Here is a 26,188-nt window from a genome sequence, read left to right on the forward strand (position 1 = left end):
ACAGACTGGAAAATGAGGAAGGGTATTTCACAACTACTGCATGAAATAAAGAGTCCATAAGAGGGAGGTGGGGCAAGATGGCATCTGAGTCTGTGCACTTCATAATCTCTCCTGCAAAGAAGCAGCTGAGTAGGGTTGGAGTCCTGCTGGAGCGGGCTGTTTCGGGGACTCGCAGGGCAGGAGGTGTCTGGACGTTGATTTGGTGAGACAGTAAGAGAAGAGATTCTTGCAAGAGGTAGAATTTTGGGTTTCTGACATGGAGGTCAGAAGTTGGGGGTGGGACCACTCCCCTAGGGCTGGCGGCCTGGCCATGGTGATCCCTGAAAACACTGCTGTGTTGCAGTGTTCCCAAACCCTGTGTTTACTGGATGCATGGTTCCAAGGTCTGTATCCCCTAAACCCTGGTAGCCCACGCTCCAGAGACACACAAACCTTGAGTCTGCAATATCACGGACTTCCCATTCCCAAATCCACCTACCCCTGAGGTCCGTCTGAGGTACTTGATTACCCTAGCCCTCTGTGTTTTTTGTTTTTTTGTGTGTGGGTGGTGGTGGGCGGGTGTTCTACCACCATGGAGTCGGCAGAGACACAGGAGAGCCTCCACAAAGAACTGTCCAAGGTAAATATCCATAGTGCCCAGGAGGATCAAGCCCGGTGTAGGTCAGAGTCCACGCCGGACCCACGAGGAAGCACGAACTGCTGACTCGCTGGATGTGGCGTCTGAGGAAAACCCCCGGGGCAAAGACAGCCCTGCGTTTCTGGGACTGAGACGATGATGGAGCGTCCACCACCGAAGCTGGGAAAACTGCAGGTGCGGCAGGTTGTAGGCAGAGGAGCCGGAGTTTAGTTGACCTGGAGGCCTTGCTCCTGGAAGGAGGTTTCCATCCAGCCTGTCTCCGTCATGACATCTGCCTGAGTCCTTTAGGAGGCGGGAGAGGCAGGCCCGTGGGTGCTCAGCCTCCTGGGCTCCCTGGCGCCCCTCCCCTTCTCGCTGCCTCCCCTCCACCTGGTCCACAGGCCTGGCTCCCGCCACCGTGTGTCCGCCTTTGGCTCCTGGCAAGCCCAGCACGAGGCCCTCGGCTCCTTGACTTGTGGTCCTCATGGGTCTTGCCGGCACCACCCTGGTCCGGCAGGGCGCTCAGTGCGTGGCGTGCGGGGTGCCTTTTGGAGAAAGCAGGGAGGCCCTGAGTTTGGGAAGGTTTCTGGGAGGGGCCCCTTTCCGGCCCTGGGTGTCCAGGATTTTGGAGGCGGGAGGAGCGCGGCAAGAACCTAACCCACACCTCCCTGGTGGTCTAGTGGTTAGGATTTGGCGCTTTCACCGCCGCGGCCCGGGTTCGATTCCCGGCCAGGGAAGGCTTTTGCACTTGGGTGGCTTTGCGGGACCAGTGATCGGGGTTTGATGCATCCCCACAAGCCTGCCAGCTGTGCTCAAAGCCCGAATGCCAAGAGACTCGGCAACCACTCCCAAACTGGGGGGACGCGCAAGAAGGGCTTGTGGGCCGCTTCTCAGGCCTGTGAGTCTTCCCCTCAGTCCACACCGCTCATGGAGGAAGCGGCTGATCCAGAGTTACTCAACCTCTTTCCCCTGCCACGCATGCAGGGATTCTAATCCCTAAGGCGTTAGACTCTAGCGGGCGTCCTCTGCAGCCCCCGCCGCCCCTGCCCCAGGGGCGGGACTGCTTGAGCTGGGAATCGCCCAGGCGGAGGCCGGGGCGGGGCCGGGGCGGGGCCGGGGCGGGGCCGGGGCGGGGCCGGGAGGGCGGGGCCGGGGAGGGCCCGGGGCACCGAATCTCAGCGATCCCGCCTCGCCTGCCAGTGGGGTGCAGCTCGGGCTCCTCGGTGCCATTTGCTGGTCAAGTGTTTATTAGGCGTGTGAAGGAGGTGACGGGGCGCGACCCCCGCTGAGGGGGGCGGGAGGTGAGCGTGGGTGAGGTCCCCGAGGGCCGCCCGCCGTAAGTGAGGAGGTTCGGGGCCCCACGCGCGCAGCTTGGAGCCTGGAGGAAATGGGAAAGCGCCTTCAGCGCCAGGAGCAGAAGGCAGGGGCACAAATGAACCCCAGGACGTGCAGACGGCGCTCTGCGCCCCGGCCCCACCTACAAGCAGACGGCGGGGGTGGGTTCATCCCGTAAACGGCCCCTGCCCCAGCCGCCCCCGCCCACCTCGGTGCTGTGCAGGTTTCTCGTGGCCACGCAGTGTCGCCCAGCGGGCTGGAGACAGCGGATGGACAGGAGTCCAGGCAGTGTCCCTTGAGAGCCCCGCGGAGACGCAGGGAGGTGAGGCTGACTGCGGCCCCAGAGGCAGCTGTGCCGGATGCAGAGGAGCCACGTCCTGGCGGCCGGGCCACGGTCTCTGCTCCGGGCAGGGGAGTTCCCACGCCGTGGGCTGCGGCTGGCGCCCGGGGCTGGAATGACGTGGGGAGAGCGGCTTGGGAGGCTCCGGCGGGAAGAATGCGGTGGCGGCGTGCGGGCGCCCGCTGCCTGCGTGCTTACCTGGCAGGGGGGACACCACGGTCACGACGGTGGCTTTCCCAGGGCGAGGCTGGTCCAGTGCACTGGGGACCTGCTGAGCCCTGCGATTTCCCCGCATCGGGGAAACTCAACTGTGCAGTTTGGGGTGGTGGGGGGCTGCGAGCGCGCTCTCCCGCGGGGTTTTGTGTTTCATGGCAGACTTGGCAAGCACAGCCAGGACACGGTCATAACGCTGGCAGCCTCTGGCTTCCACCTCTACCGCGCCTTCAGGCTGGCTTATCCGTGGACTCCTGGTGCCTCACTTGGCTTCCTCCTCCTCCGCTTCCTCTTCTGTTCTGGTCTTCTTTCTGCCCCAGAAACCTCACTCCCACCACCGCAGAATCACCCTTTTTTTATGGTCTCCTGACACATAACAGAACCAAGGTACAACAAGGTACAACAGTGACATTAATATCCAGGAATTGTCATCTAGTCTTACCATGGTTATCCGTGTTAGCCTCTGGGTCATTATTTTCTAATTCCTTTTTTTCACAATTGCATTCCTTTCCATGACCGAATATATTGAAGCTGTTCAAACACCACTTTATTGGTGAATGATAAATTGCCTAGCGAATATTCACAGACATCTATCCTTGGCACTTGTGTTCTTTCAGCCATCCTTTCGCTAACCAGTCAATGCCTAACTTTCACACATTCTGCCAACAAGCAGCCTTGAGGGCAAATCTCCACAGCTGCTTCCCCACAAGGTTAGGGAACCTGGACAGTGGACGCAACATCCTGGCTTCATTGAAACTCACTTCCTTTTGCCTGCACTTGCCTGTTTTCTCTGTGTGCTCCCAATGAGCAAAGCTAAAGTGGCTAGTGATGACAATATCAGGATCTCACCGTTGCTTGGGGAATGTGTGTGCTCCCATGGTACGCTTGCTTGTATACAGGATATTGTGCTTCTTGCCAGGGAAGAAAGAATCTGCCCTGGCCCTTCTTCTGGCTATAGCTCTCTCCCTTGGATGAGGATAATGTGGAGGGACATGCCCACACGGAATCCATGCCCCTCTTCTCCCAAGACCCACCCATGCTACACAGAATGCCAGATTGCCTTACCCAAGTTTCCTGTAGCCCACGTATACCATTTCCACAACCTGAGCATTTGAAGTGGGTGCCAAAGGTAACGTGGCTGTACTCCCACCTAGGACTGGGGCTGGGGTGGGGAGGTGTGGCCAGACGGACTTGTGAAGAGACAGTCAGTGGATGGACCTGGAGGTGCAGACAGTGCAGAGCACCAGCTGGTTGGAGCAGGACTCTAGCAAGTGGTACAGGAGGTTCAGACCACTCTCCCTTTTCCTCATGCAGCCTGTTCTTAGTCCAGGGATTCTAAATCCATCCTTTACCTCCGGGGTGTCATCCTGTAATTGTTTTCTAAGTAAGAGAATACAATGTCTTTTGGAGACGTTTTCTCTCTTTTAAAACTTGATAGAGAGCGTGAAAACATTTAGACTGGAGGTGCATGGCCAGCCTGCCAGGAACCTTCGCAGGTGCCAGGGCACAAAGTAAAAATGGAGTCCCCAAAGCTGCCTATGCCCTGAGGTTGATTGCTAACATGGTTTATGAGGAATTCTGTTCAGTGGGCTTGAGGACAAAGAGGACTTAGTTCAAGTTCTTTCCCAGGCGATTTTGAGAAGTCCTTCAGGAGGTCCTTGCCCCAAGAAGTTGCTGCAGCAAATTCTGTGCCCTCGGGGAAAGTGTGATCTGATCTACTCCTATCCCTTCAAATTCCAGATTTCTTTGTAAAGAGCCGCCTTGACTTTACAAACTGAATCTGATAGAGGAATTTTTTTTTTTTAAAAACAGGTCACAAGAATTCATGGCCACAAGCTTGAGCTCTCATGGGTTTTCCCCTTCCAGTGAGGACATGAGATTGGTGTGGTGTTTCCTGACTGTCCTGACTGCCAAGGGACAGTAGAGGCAAATTCCAAAACAGCCTGGAGAAAGGAAAACAAAATCGTCTTCAGTCGACATGTAGAATTCGGTTCTGAAAATATAAGAAGGAACTCGCATGTCTTTGGAACCCTTTCCGTGAATCCTTGTACCAAAGTAAAAAAGGTAATTGAAATTAGAATATATTCTGGGCCGATTCAAGATGAAAACACTGCGCATATCGGTGCAGTCAAAAGAGTCCCTCGAGGGTGGTAAACCCCTTTGAATGAGAATCCTGGGAACTCCTGAACGAGCTCAGTCTCCCAATCCAAAGGTAGAAAAGGAATGAGATGGAGAAAAGCAGGTAGGAGCAGTAATTGAAGACAAATGCAGGATTTCGGAAGGTAGAAATGAACTGAGACGAGAGCATGAGCCAAGTATTACTGGTTTTGTAGTGCCTTTTGTGCTTTTGAGTTGTAAGAGTGTTGGCAGAAGAGTGGGTTTGTGGGCACGCACTGCTGGCAGTGAGAAGCGGAAAAGATGTGGTAGGCACTGGGTAATGGTTGAAAATGAGGGTGAGGGAGGTATGAGGCCAGAAAGGAAATTGAAAATCATTTTTTCAGAAGGCAATGTGCACTGGCCGGGAATTGAACCTGGGTCCCTCACGTGGGAGGCGAGAATTCTACCACTGAACCACCAGTGCCACCATGTACTGAGCCTCTCTCCCAGCAACTGCCTTCAGAAGAATGGCTATTAACGACACTCAAGTTTTCTGAGGCAGTTTTCGACAGTGTTATTTTCAGAGGACAGAGTCAAAAGACCGAGCGACAACACCCAAAGCCAAAGCTTGCAAAGGACACTTGACTCAGGCAACAGGATAAAGTGACAACGGGCAAATGAAACTATCAGAACACCTCTTTTGTCAGTGCAAGTCTGAAAAAGGCCCTTTCCAACTGCATGACAGACTCCTGTCCAAGAACATGAGAAATTCATCCCGGCCCTGGTTGATGACCCCAAACCTTCAACTGTCAACCCCATGGTGCTACTCAGAGGTTCTGAGAAGGGACCTCCTTTGCTAGGTTTGGTAAATCCAATTCTCATTCGGGGAAGAAATAAGCAACAGAAGTAGAATGCCAAGAAAAAGGCCAGGATTACAAGAGACATAATGGAGAAACAAATTTGGTCATTGGTGTTAGATCTCTCGAGGTGTTTTTTGTGCCAAAGGAATGACTCGGTCTTGTCATCATGATGGCAGCAGTATGCATATGCTTTGCCAGGCATTCAAAGCACTTGGACAGATGTGTAATAGATCCTTAGTGTAAAAAGATTCACGAAGATGAAGCCTGCCCTCAGTTGCTGCAATCAGCTGCATGGTAGGTTGCCTTGAAGGGAAGGTAATGCAGAACTTTACAAAATAAAGGGACAGAGAGAAAGACACAGGAGAGGAGGTAAAGATGGGACCAGGGGACTCACAGCTTCTGAAATTGAGAGCCCCACCCTAGTTTCTGCATCATAGTTATTAGGAACTCCAGAGCAGCTGTTCCTCAATAGCACGGCAATGTTTACAGTAACAGGGAATAAGTGCAACAAACAGGGAACAGGTAAGACAGTTTCCCACATTTCCCCCTTTTTGCTTTTGTAAAGCAACGAAGGCAGATTCCGTGGTTTCTTGGTGCTTCATACCCCCAGGGGCTTGTTGTGTGCTTCTGAGGATGAAGTTCAAAAGAAACAAAGACCAACAAGCAACATTTCTCCCAGAATACCTCCTTCCCGACTTTCTCCCCAAGTCATAGGGTTTAGTGACTAGTCCACTGGCAATTCCAGCCATCATTACATTTTGTAATTTTTCTTCCAAATTTAGAACAGCATTTTATACATAGTCCATAACTACAGCCGATTATACAGACTTTCAACTAGTGATGACTTATTTCTCATGGACTTAAGATTTCCTACCAGCAAGGCTACATAGGCCAGTACTCAATCAAAAATGTCCTCATTTCCCCCAGTTTGTGTAGTTTGAGGCATAGGCAATGACGATTTATTGTTACTTCCCCATTTGGGGCTGTGGCACGCTGGAAGTTTATCACATAATTTCAGTGCCTTCCTTGGTCCTGCTCTTAGCATCTTCACTGGACCTGGGGCCACAACTCAGTGTTGAATTTAAACTTAGTCCATCATTGTGAGGACTCTTTTTCCAGGCAGAAAACAATAGCTGACCTGTTATAGGAGTCCTGTTGCAGTGTCTGTAGTAGTGAAAGCGTATCTTGCCCCTTCCAAGAGCAGGAGGGTGCTGATGTCACAGTCATTGAAGTGAGCATTAAGGCCACACGCTGTTGGTGAATAGCAAGCCGCAGGAACTGCTGTGCTTGGCACCACAAGGGCTGGTATTCACGATGTTCACTTTTCTGGTGGAGCCACTCTGCGTCATTCTCAGCTGTCACTTGTATGGCTCTGGAGCTTCCTGAGGCATGTGCCTCAACAGTCCTGAGAGGGATGTTAGAGCAGGGGGCAGGGACATTACTGACATTTACCTGTCACCGCTGGCAGGCGTCCCAGATGTTCTTCTACAGATCTCTCCCCCATAGAGGGTAATTCACAAGAGTCCCTTGTTTCTGTTCTGTTTTTAGTATCTGCAGTCCACCTCTGGATAGGGATTGCAGTCTTCAGAGGGACCAGACACTGTCGGGTTAGATCTTTCACTTGCAGCAGGGCTTCCTATGCTGCACACAATTGCTTTTTTATATAGTACTTTTGGCCTCTTCCCACAATTGCGACTAAAACCCAAGGGGTACTCAGTTAGAATATTGCCTTTGCCACAAACCCCACCCAAAGCCAGTATTGGTGCTGGGCACAGCCAATTCACAGGCTAAGTTAATATCCACCTTCCCCCTCTTTTTTTATTTTTAAAAGCAGCCTGCTGGAGGCCCTCCTGCTCCCATGAAGAACCTTTCCAAATTAATACATCTTACTGAGATACAAGTTTTTTAGTGTTCCAACAATATTACAAGTTCTATTAACATGAGGAAACATTGTACTTTATCAAATACAGTAGATGGTATAGGTTTGTCTTACCCAACCAAAAAACATTTAATAATTTGATAGAGTAGCAAGGACCTTACAGCTTGTCCCAGTTGTTTGCGTATGCCAGGCCCTTCATATACTGTTTTCTCTGATGTTTCTTAGTAGGGTCACTGCCACAGGTTTCTTCTATGCAGCCAGATTCATTGCCATCAGGCCACGGCAGAAAGCTGTGAAGATCTGCAAAAGTCCATGCACTACCGGCTCCTCTGAATTAAGAACGCTAAGGCTCAGCGCCTCCGTGCCTTCCCTCTCAGCTTCACACACCACGATGGACCTCAGGACACCAGGATCAGATCCAAGCCCAGCCTCTCCAGTAGACTGGAGGGCAGTTTTACTTTACCTTTTATATCTCCTGCAACTTCTTTTATTTGCCTTTTTAAAAATATCCTGCTTCACTGGAAATGGAGTGGGAATTTGCACAAGGACGTAAGGGCGGTTTTCCTACAGTGTGGGGAGGTCTCTAGAAAGGCCACACAGGCAAAGACCAAAAGGGAAGAGAGAGTTTGCTGTTGGCGGAAAGCCTTGAGTGTGTTTCTCTCCTTGAATCTCCTGTGGAGGTGAAGGGAAGCCACGTTTGGGGAGGGCTGTGCCTCTTCCTCCCACAGTTTCTTTCCTTGCGCCCTGGTCGCCGCGCTTCCCTCGCACCCGAAGTGCAAGGACGGCCGCTCCGAGCTGCTGCTCCCCGCGGCGCCGCCGTCCTCCCGCTCGTGGAGAGGAAGAACTGCCCCTCGTCCTGACGGTCCCGACAGGAGGGGAAACTGGGGAAACTCCTCTCTGAGTGCGGGGGAGGCAGGAGGGAGGCACCGAGGCCGGGAGAGGCGGGCGGGGCTCGTCAGGGGCGCCGGGGTCCTGCCTGCGCTCCCTCCTCACGCGGCAGGGGCGGCTGTCGAGGGCCGCAGCGTGTCCCCAAGTTCCCCGCGCGGCATCGCAGCCCGCGGCGGCCTCAGCCCGCGCCCTGCGCTCCTCGCCGGGGTCCCGCAGACACACGCATGCGGCCCTTAATGCAGGACCACGCAGCCACCAGCCAGGCCGCGTCCTCGTGCGTCCCCTGGAGACGGGTGCTCTGCTCAGCCCGCTGGCTGGGGAACGGCTGCTTCCACGTTCTGAAGAGAAGCCTGCGAGGTGAGACGGGGGTGCGCTGGGGGAGGCCCCCGAGGGCCCCCCGCGTGGAGGGTAGTGGGGCGGTGGCCTGGCCGTGGACCCTCTCCTTCCCCGAACATTCTTCACCAGGCTCTGCCCAGCAACTAAAGGGTACGCGTGGCAAATGTCTAGTTTTTCCACCAAATTGCGGTGATTAGCTATATTTTTCTGCACTCATTCTCATTCTCCTCTCTTTCTTAAAATCAAAATAAATAAATGTGGGTAATTTTGATTTTGCCTTCAGGTCTCGAGGCTCTTTTAATTGTGTTTGTGTGTGTGTATACATACAAATATACACACATATATATGTCTTAATATAACAGTCATTTCATGTTAATTTCACATGTATAATCCAGGGTATTAATCACATTTGCAATATTTTTGGCTACAATTGCATAGATATACATAAGTGCAACACAGACTTTCCACTTTAATAAATATCAGGTGTCCAATTGAGGGGCACTAATTATGTTCACTTTTTTTTTTTGCTACAATCACAAGTCATTAGTAAATACTTTTCCTCACCTTCAAGGAAAGTCTGTACCAACTGAGTACAAGCTTAAACCTTTTAGTGCATTTGCTCTCAAGTGTTATTTTATTCTTTGATGTTATTTTGAATGGAATTAATTTTTTTCAAGTCGATTTTATTGTTATGTAATAATAAGGATGAATTCATCCAAAGAGTACAACAAAGGAATTTGGTGTTTTCCCATATTTGTGCATTCATCACCCCAGTCATTCCCAGAGCACCCTCATTATTCCAACTGTAGCATTTTTGTAAAGAAAATAATGGAAATAATACAAATGTCCATCAGCCTTAAAGACAAGAATAAGGATTTTCTCTCTGTTCACTAAGATGGCGTGCTTAATTCAACATTTTCTTTGCTGACAAAAGCAAGTGCAGAACAATGTGTATACGAGGTGACCTTCCTTGCTGTTCCCAGCGTGTCTGGGTCTCCATCTCCTGGGCCCAGGATATTTCGTACTTTTCTGTTCCTTTTGAACTGTCAGGTCTGTGTGACATGATTTAGTCAATGAAATGGGAGCAGAAGTGATTTGTGTCACATCTGGGAGGAAGCGTCTAAGGACCAGAGAGTGATTTAAAATGTACCCTGCCCATGCCATTCCCAGCATGGCCCTCCAGATGATAGAGACTCTGTTTGCCTGGCACCCTGGGTGAGGAAGATGTGAAACAAAGTCTCTGGCCAACCCAGGATGGACATGCAGTGCCAGTAGAAACAAGCCACTGAATTGTTTTGATTGTTTGTTATTGTGAGATATCATCACGGGTAGAGGCTGCTATACCACGTTTTGCACGTTAACAAAGGTAGGAAAAAGTAAATACATAGTTGTATTTTCTTGTATATAAGTACACACAGGAAACTAATAACAATGGTTACCCGAGAAAGGTGGAGTTGGGTAGCAACTAATTGGATGGGCAGCAGGAGTTGGAGCAATAACTCTTACTTGTATATTTTTTGTATGTTTTACTTGAGAACCATGTGAATGTATTACTTTTCAAAAACTTTAATGAAATAATAGTAGCATAAGGACTTTACTTAGAATTATGGAAGTGAATATCAGAGGAAAGAACGTAGTGAAAGTGGCTGTATCCAGGGAGTGGAATTTGGCGAGAGGGATTGCTGTTTTCCATTTAGTACTATACCATTTTGCAACTACTTGTCTGCATTACATTGATTTAAAAATATTGAGGAAAATTCCGCAACGTGGACTAGGACCGATGTTCCTGCGGCCACAACGTAGAATATTAACCACCATAGGATCATAGGGCCACAAAGCTGCTGGCAACGACTCTTCTTGCTTCCCTACTTTTGTCGTGAATAGATTGAAACTATTCGGCTGCTTTGCTGTTGGGCAGCTACAGGTCTCCATCCTTCTCTGTCATCTCCTCTCTGTCCCTCCCTCCCCACTGCTCCCCTCCTCGGGAGGCGGCCTCGCCTCTGCACAGCCTGCCGACAGGGCTGCTGCCCGGCCTCGCCTCCCCTCGCTCCCCCACTCGCTCGCCCTTGGCCGTGGGGGCCCCGCCGCCTCCTCCGCCCCCGCCCACCGCCCCTGCGGGCTCCGCTGGCGGGATCGAGCGGCGCAGGCGGTTGGCTGGAAGAGCAAAGCCGGGGAAGCGCCGCGCAGGCGCCCTCGGGACGCGCAGCTCCCTACGCCCCCGCGGGCTCGGGGAGGGGCTGGGGGGCGCGGGCACCGGCCCCCCCGGGGGGCTCTGGCTTCTGAGGAGTGGAGGGGCCGGCGGCTGTCGCAGCGTCGGAGCCACCCAGCGCCCGGGTGTCCCACGTGTGGCCCCAACCCGTCCAATTCCCGAAGCCTTGGCGCCTGTGCGTTTGTTCTGCGGAGAAAAGCGGCACCGCCTGGTGGTTAGTGAATGCTCGGGAGCCATTGCGAGGAGGAAGCCGGCGTGTAGACGTCTCTGTGGCGCAATCGGTTAGCGCGTTCGGCTGTTAACCGAAAGGTTGGTGGTTCGAGCCCACCCAGGGACGGCGGCCGCCAGCTTGTTTTAAAACGTGAGGTGCTTGCTCTCCATTCCCCATGGCATAATCCCCTCCACACCTACAGGCCCATTCCCTCTCCTCTGTGTCTAACCCTCAGCAGGAGGCTGTGTAAGCAAGGCATCTCCCCTTGCTCTCACGGGAGCCATTGACGACAAACTTGCTGTCTTCTTGGGAACCTTCCATTCTTACTAACTGTGCATTGTTTTTTTGCTGTTGTTTTTTGTTTATTTTGTTTGTTTTACAAAGGAACCGCCACTTCCCTAGTCTGATTGCATTATTAATTCTCTTATTTTCTTCCTCTTTCTTTTTTTCAGCAGAAAGTATGAAGTCATTTCTTCTAGGTTCAATTGGGAGATGTTTCCTTTTGTTTTCTTCACAGTAGACATGCACTTAAGAGTGGGAGAACTAAATATATAAATATATATTTTTAAAATTTTCCCAGGACCTCATACATGGGAAGCAGGCGCTCAACCACTTGAGCTACATGCATTCCCTATTTTTTTTTTTTAGAGAAGTTGTGAGCTTACGAAACAGTTATGCAGAATTTCCTTACATCACCCCTCCAGCAACACCTTGCATTGTTGTGGAACATTTGTTACCAATTACAAAAACCTTAAAACACTACTCCTTTCCAGTGGCAGGTGCTTACCCCTGAGCATAGGGGCAGCTCTGGGTTCCCGTTTAGGGCTTGTCTTGCTCAGGGGCTGCTCGAGGGGCCTGCTCAAGGTGAACTAAAACACATCTGTTAGTGTTTCAGTTTGGCCTCTGGCTCCTGCCACTTTCCTTTGTTCTCTTTGGGCAAATCTCAAGTCTAATATTTGAATCAGGCCTTCATGTTTCTACCAATTCCATAGCCAAGGCTGAAGTTCTCGGGTGTTTGGCTGTTTTAAAATGGTAAACATTCACCCCAAGTCAGTCCTCGGTTACACGCTTGCATTGGACAGAAGACCAGGCCATGAGACCAAATACTAAGTGCTTGCATCACAGGATCACCTCCTAGTTCAGCACCCATGTCCAGGCCACACGTGTTGTGCTCTAGGTTTTCCTTTTCTTTTTCTTTTCTTTTCTCTTCCTTCTTCCTTCCTTTCCTCCTTTCTTTGGTATGTCTTATGATCATTTGTTTTACTATAGAGAGGATGATATCCTCTGCAAGCCACAGTTGTGCTTCTTCCCTTTCAGATACCTGCCATTGTATTTCCTTGCCTTTTACTGTTTTGCTGACCTAGAGGCTTCAAGAGAGGAATTTTACCCAGAATTAAGGAAAGCATTGAAGACAGAGAAGCATCCTTAAACTTAATTACCCACTTTATTCCCTTAGAATCAGTTGGTTCTTTAACCAGAAATGTTTCCCAGACAGAAAAGAGGCAGAAACAGTTCCCATGTGTGAAAAATCTTCATGAATCCCTTTTATGAAGGGTTTCTCTGGATGTGAAGGGAAAAAAAAAAAAGAAAACACCTATAGTATCCTCGGACTACACTGGAATCCTGAAAATAGATGCTCAATTCCTCTGCGACAATTGCATCTGCACCACACATCAGGATGTCTGGCTGCTTTTACACAGCCTGGAGCCAGGACCAAGGCCAGGTCAATACAAGCCTAAGGACAATTGTCACAGTGAGGTCACTACCTGACAGCACCTATCTGGAGAATTCTAGAAAGCTCTTAGGGAATTTTCCCTCACCTGGATCAATTTTCCAACTGCGTCCTTTGTTCTCCCACCACAGGAGAGTTTCACTAACTTCCTCTTGGGTAAGGATACTTGGCAAACAGAGCCAGGCAGGAGCAGGGAGGGCAGCTGCACTTCCCAGAAGAATCTCTCCCTGCGTGGGTAGTTCTGCAGCTCAGGTGGGCAAGGTACGTGCCTGCCCACCAAGCAGCCAGGAATCAGTGCTGGGGGAACAACAAACTAATCCTGTCCATAGCATATCAGGGCTGACCTGGCCAGTGGGCTTTGAGGGGAATCTGAACAAAGCTCTGCCTGAAGGTTCTCTACAGACTGAAGAAAATGGGTGTTAATCTGCCACTCATCTGGCCTTATGGCAATAAGGTACAGCCTGGTATGCAATATGACTCAGAGTCGTCAAATCACGTTTGGCTCTTAGTGCTAAGTAGAATGCAAGTAGCAATTGATCTCCTCCCCTACTCCTTGTAAAAAACATCCCACACAACCCCAGTGCATGTTATTCCACATTTTCTTTATCCATCATCTGTTAATGGACACCTGAATTGTGAATAATGCTGCAGTAGTACTGGCATATCTTCCTGAGTCTCTGCTTTCTGATCTTTTGGGTGTATACCTCAGAGTGGAATAGTTGAGTCACATGATAATCCCATGACTCATTTCTTCAGGAACCACAAACCTGTTTCCCACAGCGGTGGCACCATACATTTCCACAAACAATGCATGAAGTTTCTGTTGTCTCCCGTCCTCACCAATACGTGTTACTTTCTGTTTTTCTGGTAATAGCCATCTTTGTGGGTGTGACATGGTTTCTCACTGTTGAGCATCTTTTCATGTGTTTGCTGGTTATTTGTCTTCTATGGAAGAGAAAAGTAGCAGCTCTGAATCATTAAGAGACAAAGGTCCTATGGGTGGTGCTTCAGGGACAATTATGGGACACTGTAGATCCCCCCAGGGCCCACTGGATGGAACGTGGGAGAGTGTGGGCTATGATGTGGACCATTGACTATGGGGTGCAGTGATGCTCAGAGATGTTCTTACCAGGTGCAATGGATGTGTCACGAGGATGGGAGCAAGTGTTGCTGTGGGGGGAGTGGGGGTTGGGGGCGGTGGGGTTAAATGGGACCTCATATTTTTTTAATGTAATTTTAAAAAATAAATAAATAAATAAATAAAAAGAGAGACAAAGGTCCTGAACTGAAGAAAAGCTTTGATGCTATGGTATTTGATGTTCTTGAGGTTACACCGGGAGAATATGCAGGTCAGATGACACTAATGGATGTTCCAGCACTTAAAGTCATCCAACCAGACTCCCAAGAAATCATCAAGACTCCTTCAAGTCTGGCAGCATCAACAAGACCTTGTCATCTGACAGAAAAATGTTTTCTAATTTATTATGAACTATATAAGATATACAAAAAGGCATAGGGAGCCACTGACTTGTACACTTAAAAGTGGTTATAATGGCAAATTTTATGTTACATACATGTTGCCTAAAGAGAAAAAAGACAAAGAATACTAAGGTAAAATGCCTGTGCTTAACCAGTGCTGCCGAAGCTCCCACATTTGCCTCTCTTCACTCCTCCCGCCAAGGTATCCACTGTCTAATATCAATTTATATCATTACTATGCATTTGCTTAAGTTTTTCTCCACGAACAATATGCAGGTTTTACATTTTTATGCTATTTTATGCTAAACCTGCTATTGCAGGTTTTACATTTTTATGTAAATGGTATTCTATTGTGTTTGTCTTAAGCTTGCTTTTTATTTTCAACTTTGATGACCAACATATATGCATATATATTATGATGTATGCACTCTCGTGCATTAATTTCTCTAGCTATTTGGTATTTTAGTTTATGATTTATTTATTTGCTCTCTCGCTGCTGGACATTACAGTGAATGAGTAGTTTAAACAAAGCTGCTATTAGATTTTAAAAAAAATTTTTATTGTGATAACATATATACAACATATGAGTTCACATTTTTGCCACTTTCAAATATATGAAAATTCTTATTTATGTTTCCTTCACTATAAGAAATTTTATAAGCATAGAATTACTGGGCTGTAGAGCACAAATATTTTAAAATTTATTAAATAGGTCATGCTTTCCAAAATAGTTTTATAGGTATTGTTTATTTATTATGCCCAAATTCTTGCAATGGATAAATTTAGTAAAAGATTATTTAAGCCATGAAAAAAATGAAACAAATCAATTTATAATGATAATAATATCGATAGCTTCCTCAGAGCATTACTCTGTGATCAGCCTAGTTATTAGCTGCTTTACCATGTAAAAACACACTCAGTCCACATAACAGCCCTGTCAGTCAGTGTTGCTCATTACACCACTTGCTGCAGGTAAGAACACTGAAGGACTGACAGCCTGAGCTCACCCTCCCAAAGGCCCCGCCTCTACAATGGTGAGAGCAGGCTCAGGCCCAGGCGCTTTTCCTCCTGAGCCCCTGCCTCAGCCATCACGCTCAGGGGTAACTGAGAAGAGCCCACACAGATTCTCCCTCTTCCTTCTGGTTTAACTGCAGAGATTGCTAAGAGAAAACGGAGATTAAAAATAAGATCTTCCGTAGGAAAGTGGATCTGGCTGAAGCGGTTGAGTGCCCTCCTCCACATGGGAGGTCCTGGGCTGGGTTCCCAGTGCCTCTGAGAAAACAAACAATAAGCCAGAGCCAGCACTCAACCACTGAGCCACATCAGCTTTCCACACATGAGAGCCCAGTTTCAATCTCCTGTATCTAAAAAAATGCCTACCAAATGCTCAGAAGCAATAATGAAATAAAGAAGAGGGGAAGGAGGAAACAAATAGTCAGTATTCCCCAGACACACTCCAGGGTTCACTTCTCTGAAAGAGAAGTGTTTATGGACCTTGATTCTTCTTACTGGTCTGAGCAAGGGAGCTCCCTAGAGGGGCTCACAGGGAAGGTCGGCAGGACCTTTAGTGGTCAAGACATAGAGCGGACTGCTGCGCAGGAGGTTACGTGAGAGACTCTTCTTATAAAATCACATACTATTGACAGATATCTCTTGCTGATTCTGTTTCCCTAGAGAACCCTGACTAATACAGGGTCTTTGCCAGGAGACAAAGGCGGGAAGCAATAACAGAGCTCATGAGCTTCCTCAGCATTCCTCGAGGCCTGTGCAGTGCCAGCCTTTACAGCGACAATGCTGAGGCTGGAGTGATCCATGTAAGAAACGATGGTTATGCACAGTTTACCACTACTCCACAATCGCCAGGGAAATAGAAGTTTATTGGCAAGAGAAAATATTTAGTTCCTCCTCTCAGCCACAGGTCAAGAACATCAGTACAGGCCTAGGGGTTGCTAGTACTGGAGATGAAGTAAATGATCGTGGGTGAGTCTAATGCTTTGCAAGACTTTGCAACCTTGAAATAAAAAATATGTGCCACTGACTGCACTAATGAGTGAGCTAGATCTGCATTTTCCAACACAGTGACCACTAGACATATGGCTATTGAGCACTTGCAGTGTGACTAATATGATGGAAAAATGAATTTTTAAATGCATTGAAGTTTTATTGTTTTTAATTTAAATAGTCAAATGTAGTTTGAAGATACAGTATAGAAGTACACCAATTAGAGAGTAACCATTATACAAAAATTTGTCTGCTTTATTTTCATATAGCAATAAACAGATGGAATAAGATCCTACATTTAATAACAATTCTGAGTGACTTTCTCCACCTGAATGCCAGTTCCGCCCCAGGTAGCCATCTCCCCTGCGGTTTCTCCTTCCTCATCATATCTTCTCATCTTCACCAAGGGCTTGGGGGTCTTGACCAGTCATGTTGTCTTAGATGGAGCCTCAGCTGTGCTGGCTTCTCTCTTTTCCTCCCAAGTTTGACTGATCTCACTGTAATGCTCTTCTTGTCCAAATGGGAAGTGCTGTACATTGCAGGAGTTTCCCTGTTTTTGAAGACGCCTGGGATAAGTGAGTGGAAGTCCAGGCTCTGGTGATGGTATAGCTCACAATGGGCTACACAATATTTGTGTGAATTAGATAATTTGTTTAAGACAATTGTGTCAGAATTTTTGCTTGATCCCCAAGCCAAGAAGTGCTGTTTACTGAGTTGTGCAAAGTTGATTTCTCTGTTGCATAGACAAGACTGCAGAATAAGAATGGAAGCCAGAAAAAACAATGGCCTTGAGGACTTCATCAGAAGCCAAATGGCAGCACCCAGAGAATCTCTGGGGCCTCAGGGGCTTCAACGATGTGTGCCACTTCCCTTCCTGACAGGGAAAGGGCACCCTGGTACAAGCAGAACACAACTGGTCCCCACGCCCCTCAGGGGTAAAGTCCAAGGGCCAAAATACAGAACCAAAGAATTTAGACACAGAAAGTACTAGATTGGGCTTGTAGACCATACACTGATTGGGTACAGGTTTTATTAAAAGATGAAGATGGGTTTGTCTTCCAATGATTCCAGGGTTACATTTTGCAGGGAGTGTCTCCACCCCAGAATATATTTTAAAGCTTTCTATGATTTGCATATAGAGGTTAATAGGAAAATTTTGTTTAAATAATAGTAAATAAGAGACATCAATGAGTTATTTCACAGGGTTACTCTCAAAAAAAAGGGAAACACTCCTTAGAATTTTGTCATTAAACAGACAAAAATAGGATTTTTAAAAGAAGCAGAGGGAAATAGATGTGACTCAAGCAATTGGCCTCCCATCTACCATACTGGAGGTCCAGGGTTCAATACCCAGGGCCTCCTGGTGAAGGCAAGCTGGCCCATGTGGCAAGCTGGCGTGCATGGGGTACTGCCCTGTGCTGCCCCATCTGGGAATGCTGGCCCGCATGGAGAGGTGGCACAGCAAGATGATGCAACAAAAAGAGATACAGAGGAGAAATAATAAGAGAGGGAGCAGACCAGGGAGCCAAGGTGGTGCAAGAGAATGATTGCCTCTCCCAGTCTGGAAGGTCCCAGGATCAGTTCCCGGATCTGCCTAAGGAGAAGACAAATAGACACATAGGCTTGTAGAGTGAGTGGGCACAGAGAGCAGACAATGGAGGGAGGGGGGATAAATATACAAACAAATAAATCTTTTTTTAAAAACCTCTTAAAAATAAAAAGGCAGAAAAGAGGAACAAAAAACCCACATCTGGAAATGGGGAGCTTTGTTTTTTCCTTTTCTTGGAAAATTTAAGAGCTGAAAGTTGTCAAACTGCTAGTTTGGAAGTTTAATCTGGTGCAGTGGGCTAACTTATTAGGGAAACAGCTTTGGCTGTTTACGGCTCCCTTGAGATTTTTGGAAGTTTTGCTGTGGTGGCTTTTTTTGTGTAATATCTAATGTGTCCTTTCATTGTCACCTCTATGTTAGTTAAGCCAGGAGTGCACCATTTTCCTCATCAGTATTTCTCAATTCTAACCCCCACTTTTGGATCATTATTGCTCTTTTTTTTTAATTGTCATTGTTGTTTTTTTTAAAGACAATAGATCACACAAAACAGAATTACTCTTAAAACAACAAATTTGACCATGAGCACTTCAGTCTCCTGGACTCAGCATTAACAGTTGGGTGTCATCTCGAGATAGTGGTTGTGAGGAACATAGAGGCAACATGACATCAGCTGGCAGAGGAAGGCCAAAAGTATGAGGACAGCAGAATGGCACATAAATGCAGGTATGTGTGTAGGGAGTGGGTGGAGCTCCGCGGTTGAGTGCCTGCTCCCCATGTACTTCGTTCCCTGGTACCTCCTTGAGAAAAGATGTCGGGAGGCGATGCGCCTTCGTGGTCGAGTTCTGGCTTCCCACATATGAGGTACGGGCTTCAATCTCCAAACCAGTACCTCAGAATTAAAAAAAGATATTTCTATCTTAGCCTAGGCCTACCCAGGAGAAAAGATATCGTCATCACTCTAGTAATAACCAAGTGACTTTAATATTTTTATTGAGGTACAACAAATTTAAAGCACACAAAGTGGATGTAGCTCAGTGGTTGAGTGCCTTCTTCACATGTGTGAGGTTCTGGGTTCGTTCCCCAGTACCTCCTAAATATGCTTATATATAAAACGTGGGACCTCGTATAAGCAAAGCAGGTGCTTAACCATTGAGCTACACCTGCCCCCACACACAATATTTTTTTTTATTGACTTTGTAATAATATTACATTAAAAAATATATATATGAGGTCCCATTCAACCCCACCACACCCACCCCACCTCTGCCCCCCCAGCAACACTCATTCCCATCATCATGACACATCCATTGCATTTGGTAAGTACATCTTTGGGCACCTCTGCACCTCATGGTCAATGGTCCACATCATGGCCCATACTCTCCCCCATTCCATCCAGTGGGCCCTGTGAGGATTTACAATATCCGGTGATTGCCCCTGAAGCACCATCCAGGGCAGCTCCATGGCCCAAAGATGCCTCCACCTCTCATCTCTTCCTGCCTTTCCCCATACCCATCAGCCACCATGTCCACTTTTCCCAATCCAATGCCACCTTTTCTATGTGGACATTGGATTGGTTGTGTCCATTGCACCTCTATGTCAAGAGGAGGCTCAGATTCCACATGGATGCTGGATGCAATCCTCCCACTTTCAGTTGTAATCACTCTAGGCTCCATGGTGTGGTGGTTGTCCTTCTTCAACTCCATCTTAGCTGAGTGTGGTGAGTCCAATAAATCAGATTGTAGGTGCTGGAGTCTGTTGAGGCTCAGGACCTGGCTATCACATTGTCAGTCCAGAGATTCAAATCCCCTAAATATATCTTAAACCCCAACACTAACTGCAACTCCAGCACATTAGCATGAAAGTCTTATGAAGAGAGATCCCATCTGAGTCCAGATTCATCACACATAAACACCAGTTCCAAAGAGGGGCCATCTGACCTGGTAGTTAACCCCATCTGCCATGACCATAACTCCCATGGGTCTCTTTAGCCCTCAAAGGAACCAATACCTGGGGGTTGTATCTGCTTTATCTGTCTCTCTGACTCTGCTCAGTTGTGCATAAGGGCAATCCTTCTGACAGCCTCCAGACTCTTTTTTAGAGACTCGTAGCCATATAAACTCATTTCTCCTTTCCATTTCCCCCTTACATTAGGTCAAACAGCATTTTAAAGTCATGTTATTTTATGTAGACAGGGATATTCTGCTGATCCGCATTGAACCTTCCGTATAAGGTCATTTTCCAGTTGCATCATCAGTTGGTAGTTGATAGTGGTCCCTCGGTGCCAGGGAGGCTCATCCCCGGGTGTCATGTCCCACACTGGAGGGAAGGCATTGCATTTACATGCTGAGTTTGGCTTCGAGACTGGCCACATTTGATTAACATGAAGGCTGACAGGAGGAAATTCCCAGGCACAATGCTGCTCTAGGCCTTGTTCTTATTTTAGGCTTATCAGCTCACAAGCATAGTCATTAGCGTCAGGAGCTCACTGTTGAACCCTCACTCCCTCCCGGTCCCCGCCACTGCACCTGGGAGACTGTCGCTGCTCCCCTAGGGACCACGACAGAGCACCACTGGCCAGGAACCCAGTACCCCCCCTGCTGTGGTTTTTAATTGTTGCCACTATGAGTATATCCAAACATTACCATGCACCCTGGACATATGTTCTGTACAGCTCCCTGTCAGCCATATATCACCTGTCATTGGTATCCTATACCAGTATTCCTCCGTTGCCATTGTTGAACCACTCTGTGATCCAGAACTCCCTGAAATTTGAAGCCCAATATAATGTCAGGGTCCCTTACTAGGAAATGGCATATAGCGATGGGTTTAAAGGTTAGATAAAGAATACGTGTTGACTTGGAAAAATTCTACATCCTATCTTTTTTTTTTCCCCCCTAATCATTGAACTTCTCTTCACAGGAGCCCTAGACCACAGCAATGCACAATATTTTGAACATCTTTTGTATCTTAGCCTAGGCCTTACAAGGAGAATAGATATCACCATCACTCTAGTAAGAACCAAGCGGCTTTAAATTTTTATGAGGTATAACAAATATAAAGCACTCAAAGCGCACAGTTAAATTTTTTTTTTCTGATATGTACCCCCCTTGAGTACCACCACTCAGATGAATGTGTAAACATTTCCAGACTCCAGGAAGCTTTGTCATGCCTCTTCCCAGGCTATGGCGACCCCACAGAGCTATCCCTTTTCCCTACTTCTATCAACATAGGTTAGTTTTTCCTGCCCTCCATTTTCATATATATAAATCACAAAGTATGTACTATTTGCAGGGGGGCAAGTAGTATGGGTCTGACTTCTTTTTCTTAACATTATGTCAATGAGATTCACCTATATATCGTGCAGTTCTTTCTCTCAATGTGTATATTTTTAAAAGAATTATTGCAAAATATTTCTTTCTTCTACACGTATATTTGAGTTTTTCCTGTTTGGGGCTGTTTTGAATAAATATACGCATTCTTACGCTTTTCAGTGGACAGAGTCACACATAACTCTAGGGCAGTACATTCCAGTTGAAGTAAAATCCTTACTACATCTGCAATTTTTAATTTTCTAGTACAGATACTCTAAAAAGTAAAGAGAAAGATTGGAAACTAATTTTTTTTAACATTTATTTTATTTTTATTTATCGCCCACCCCCTTGCCACCTGCGCTTGCTGTCTGCTCTCGGTGTCATTCGCTGTGTGTTCTTCTGTGTCTGCTTGTCCTCTCATCTTTAGGAGACACTGAGAACTGAGCCTGGCACCGCCAGTGTGGGAGAGAGGCACACAATAGCGTAAGTCACCTCACTCCCTGGGCTGCTGTCCTCCTCTGCGTCTCCCTTTGCTGCGTCCTCTTCCCGTGCAGCTCTCCAAGGCGCTGGTGGTCGGCTCTCTGTGGTGCGGGCCAGCTTGCCTTCACCAGGAGCCCCAGGCCTCAAGCCCAGCACCCCCCATATGGTGGACGGGAGCCCAACAGCATGAGCCACATCCACTTTGTGGGAAAGTAATTTTAACAATGTATATTATTGAAACTTACGTGTCAAATACTGTCATTCCAACATGAGACACTAGCAGCATGTCACGTGTTTAATACTGAGCAGTGTACTGAGCAGCACAGCTATCAGCTGTAGAGGAGAGAGCTGAAGGTAGGCTTGCTGGGTCACGGCATTTATTTATGTGATGCATTACTATTAGTGGACACTATCGACCAATATTCCAAAGTTGTTGAGCCTTTTCAAACTCCAACCAGAAATAATTGAGTGTTTCCAGTGTTCTCCATCCTGACAGCATTTGAGATTGTTTCTTTTCTATTTTTACTTTTTGTTCAGGTTTAATGAGGTATTATTTTCATACAACAAAATTCCTCAACACTATATATTACATTCCTTTCAATGATATATCTTTGCAATGCTGGGATTTTGGTGGATGCTATGATAATAAACAAGTACCATGTAAAGAAATCAATATGCAACAAGAAATGAGGTGGCAATCTGAGAAGCTCTGAGAAATTGTGCAGTACAAAAACACTAAGGCATATGTTTTTTTGTTTGTTTGTTGTGGTATGCAGTGGATTATTTGTTTTGTTTTAGAGGTAGGGAATTCCACTGTTTAAGAGGAACAGGACTAATTCCCTGTTGCCTTAGGCAGACCTTATCTATGATCCTACCGGTGAGGCCACAAACCAGAGAAGCTGTAAATTCCTAGATAAAGCAAAAAGCCCCTCCCTGTAAAGTCATCCTAAAGTACAGGTGCATATTCCTAAGTACAATAGCTATCTGTACTAAACTACTCCTCCACTTAACAGTAACTTCAAAGAAACATTGTTACCATTTTGTAAATACTGACAAGGCTCTGCCCTTTCCTTCTTCTTACTGGATATAACTGACAGAACCACTGAAGCTCCAGGGCAGCGCTGACTTTTACTCTGAATGTCCTGCGGCTGTGCAGGAATGGCTTCCCGGATTGCTAGTTTGCTATAGGGAGCGGCCTTTTCGTTTTTGGTCTCAAGTGCCCACTGAACTCGTGCAGAATCTATTCTGTAGGCTCATGGCCAGATACTATGTGAGACATTCCTGTGGATGCTCAGAAGTATTTGGGGAACATTTTACACGGAACTGGAGATCCTGCATTAGCGTATCTAGGAATGGTCCTTATATAGATGCCAAACACTGTTCTATGCACATCACATAAATTCACTGAATCCCCTCAACATCCCTAAGAAGTAGGTTGTTAATCCCACCTTACTTCTCAAAGAGAAGTCAGGCCACTTGTTGAGTTCACACGTGTAGTAAAGGCAGGTCTGGGATTCAAAGGTAGGTTTGAGCCAAACTGAGTTTCTCATTTTGTGAAGAATATTAAATCACCTGGGGAAATGGATGCTTTAAAAAAATTAAAGGAGGAATGAAGATTGGTGATCAAAAGGATTTCAGTCTGATCTGAGTGTTTTATATACAAATATATTAATGTATTATTTAATTATATCAACACGATATAGAGAGGGCACCCTTTTTTTTTTTTTTAATTTATTTATTTCTCTCCCTTCCCCACCCCCCACCCCGGTTGTTTGTTCTCTGTGTCTATTTGCTGCATGTTCTTCTTTGTCCGCTTCTGTTGTTGTCAGCAGCACAGGAATCTGTGTTTCTTTTTGTTTGGTCATCTTGTTGTGTCAGCTCTCCGTGTGTGCAGCAACATTCCTGAGCAGGCTGCACTTTCTTTCATGCTTGGTGGCTCTCCTTACGGGGCGCACTCCTTGTGCGTGGGGCTCCCCTATGGGAGGATTCCCCTGTGTGGCAGGGGACTCCTTGTGTGCATCAGCACTGCTCATGGGCCAGCTCCACACGGGTCAAGGAGGCCTGGGGTTTGAATGGCAGACCTCCCATGTGGTAGACGGACGCCCTAACCACTGGGCCAAGTCCACCGCCAAGAAGGCACTCTTCATTTAATGACTCATAGACTTCCCTTTACCACACCATCTAACCAATTTATAGTTACTAAAGACCAAAAGAAACCTACCAGTGGTAGTAACAATTATTTCATCTTTTTGAGGAAAAGTGGGGATAAAACAGTTGTGCGATCATTCTACTTATCCCGAGTTTGGCAAGCTGGCATTTTAAAACAAGGCAGTATAGTCATAAGGTGGCAGGTATTTGAAATCGTGAGAGGATTTAAAAATTCAAAGTTAACTTTTGGATTTATTTGAAAATGTCCTTGGTTCTTGGGTGCTCTGAGCCCAATATATTGTAAGTGCTGGCATTTGTCCTGTCTGCTTCACTTACTAGACTATCATGAATTGCAGACACTTGCAGCAGGTTCTTGTCTCCCAGAGTCAATAAGGAGTAGTGGAAAAGTACTGGAACAAAGCCAGCCTTTGTCAACAGCTGTCAGGAGACAGGAAGAGGGGAGAGGAGCAAGTTCCCAAGAATCAGGAGAATAATAGCCACAGCACTAGCCACACTCCCATAAAATGTAGAACTAGATGAGAGCCAGGAAACATCAGCCTTCCCCAGGAAGAGTGACATACTTGTATTACGGTTCTAGGCCAATCTATTAGGAGATAAAAACAATCAAAAGGGAGCGGTGATGGTTAGGCTAATTTGTCAATTCGGCCAGGTGATGGTGCCCAGTTGTTTGGTCAAGCAAGCACTGGGCTAGTTTTAATACAAGGGCACCTCATGGACTGTAATTTCTTGACTGCACAGATGTCTGCTTGCACCTACAATCAACTGAGGAGATGGCTTTCAGCAATGAGTGACGTGTCATCCAAGCAGTTGAAGGCTTTAAAAAAAGAAGTGACTTCAACATTCATGGAGAGAGCTCCCATCTCTACTGCAGATAGGAGGCATCTCCTGGGGAGGGCAATGAGCACTTCCATGAGAGTCCCCACCTGGCAGCCTGCCCCACAGAATTTGGACTTGTGCAAGCTCAAGGTCATGTGAGAAAATTTTATAAAATCTCACACTATTTGTAGTTATCTCTTGTCAGTTTGGTTTCCGTAGAGAACACTAACTAATACAAAATTCAAAGATGATTCACTAATTCATTTAATATTAGTAGGAGGTTGTGAAGTTGACTCTACATCTTGAAATCACAAATGAAGCTGCCATAGAGAATGCAGTAGTCATATAGTAGCTGATACCTGAACCATTTACATAGAAATTATAAAAATTGTGTCTTATGGCATCTAGAATTATAAGAATTAATCCCATTCAAAAGATATTTTTAGCATGTTTAATGTACTTAAATGTATAATTTAAAAATTTTATACATTTAAAATCTATTAGGGGGATCAGATGTGGCTCAGGTGGTTGGAAGCCTGCTTCCTACATGGGAGTTCCCACATTCAGTCCCTGATGCCTCCTACAAACAAAACAAGCAAACAAATGAAAAACCAACTCAGGGGAGCTCATGTAGCTCAGTGGTTGAGCATCAGCTTCCCACACGAGTTCAGGGTTAACTCCCCTGCCCTGGTACCTAAGAAAAAATCTATTGAAAGTAATGTTAGATTCTTTGAGAAGAACAATCAATTTAGGGAAGGGGGTGTGGCTCATTTGATAGAGCATCCACCTACCACATAGGAGGTCCAGGGTTCAAACCCAGGGCCTCCTGGCCCATGTGGTGAGCTGGCCCATGTGCAGTACTGCCATGCACAAGAAGTGCAATGCCATGCAAGGGTGTCCCCTGCATAGGGGTGACCCATACACAAGGAGAGCCACCCTCATGAAAATAGTTGATGCAGCAAGATGACACAACAAAAAAGAGACACAGATTCCTGTGCCACCTGATGAGATGCAAGCAAACACAGAAGAATGGACACAAGAGAACAGACAACGGGGATGGAGGGAAATGAATAAAAAAAAAATCTTAAAAAAAAAAAAGAACCAACAGTATATGAAATTTAAGAAGAATTTTCAAGAGACATAAGCCCAAGACTTGCATAAACTAGAATATAATGCTATCATTATTTTCTACAGTATGAGAAAATCTTACAGAAAACCTATACTTGCTTTCAGTACAAAATTATTAAACTAGTCTAACTTGTCCAAGAAGTCATCCCAATAAGAAATATGACATGACATAAGCATTTTATGATGTTATATATCAAATATTAAATTCTTTAAATTGTTTAGAAGTATTAAAGTTCCCTCCCTTTTATCAACTTGATATTTTCCTTTTCTTATGCATAGTTTTCAACACCATTAACTTAAACTATACTAAATCTTTTACTTTTTTGTCTTACAGATTCAGCAAGAAAAATTTTCCTTAAAGAAAGATTGTATTTAAAGTATAAGTAGCTAAATGTCTCTAGGAATTTGTAATGTTTTATTTAAAATTAATACAAATGATTATTGCTGATCATAAACTAATTGGGGCAGTAATTCCTTAAATTTTTAAAAAGTTTTAGAGACTATATTAGTCAGCCAAAGGGTTGCTTATGCAAAATGCC

At 46.4% G+C, this 26,188-nt stretch overlaps 4 non-coding genes across 4 annotated transcripts; 3 read left to right on the forward strand and 1 right to left on the reverse strand.

The window, feature by feature from the left end:
• The first annotated feature begins 1,281 nt into the window (after window positions 1-1,281).
• Window positions 1,282-1,353, forward strand: TRNAE-UUC (transfer RNA glutamic acid (anticodon UUC)). The gene has a single exon. It is a non-coding gene; the product is annotated as a tRNA-Glu (tRNA).
• Window positions 1,354-2,481: 1,128 nt separating this feature from the next.
• LOC111765661 (U1 spliceosomal RNA) lies at window positions 2,482-2,645 on the forward strand. Its single transcript, XR_002797953.2, has one exon. It is a non-coding gene; the product is annotated as a U1 spliceosomal RNA (small nuclear RNA).
• A 2,369-nt stretch (window positions 2,646-5,014) lies between these two features.
• TRNAG-CCC (transfer RNA glycine (anticodon CCC)) lies at window positions 5,015-5,085 on the reverse strand. The gene has a single exon. It is a non-coding gene; the product is annotated as a tRNA-Gly (tRNA).
• Window positions 5,086-11,036: 5,951 nt separating this feature from the next.
• TRNAN-GUU (transfer RNA asparagine (anticodon GUU)) lies at window positions 11,037-11,110 on the forward strand. The gene has a single exon. It is a non-coding gene; the product is annotated as a tRNA-Asn (tRNA).
• Window positions 11,111-26,188: the final 15,078 nt, after the last annotated feature.

This window comes from Dasypus novemcinctus, chromosome 13 (genome assembly GCF_030445035.2).
Source record: "Dasypus novemcinctus isolate mDasNov1 chromosome 13, mDasNov1.1.hap2, whole genome shotgun sequence".
In the NCBI taxonomy this organism is placed as follows: Eukaryota; Metazoa; Chordata; class Mammalia; order Cingulata; family Dasypodidae; genus Dasypus; species Dasypus novemcinctus.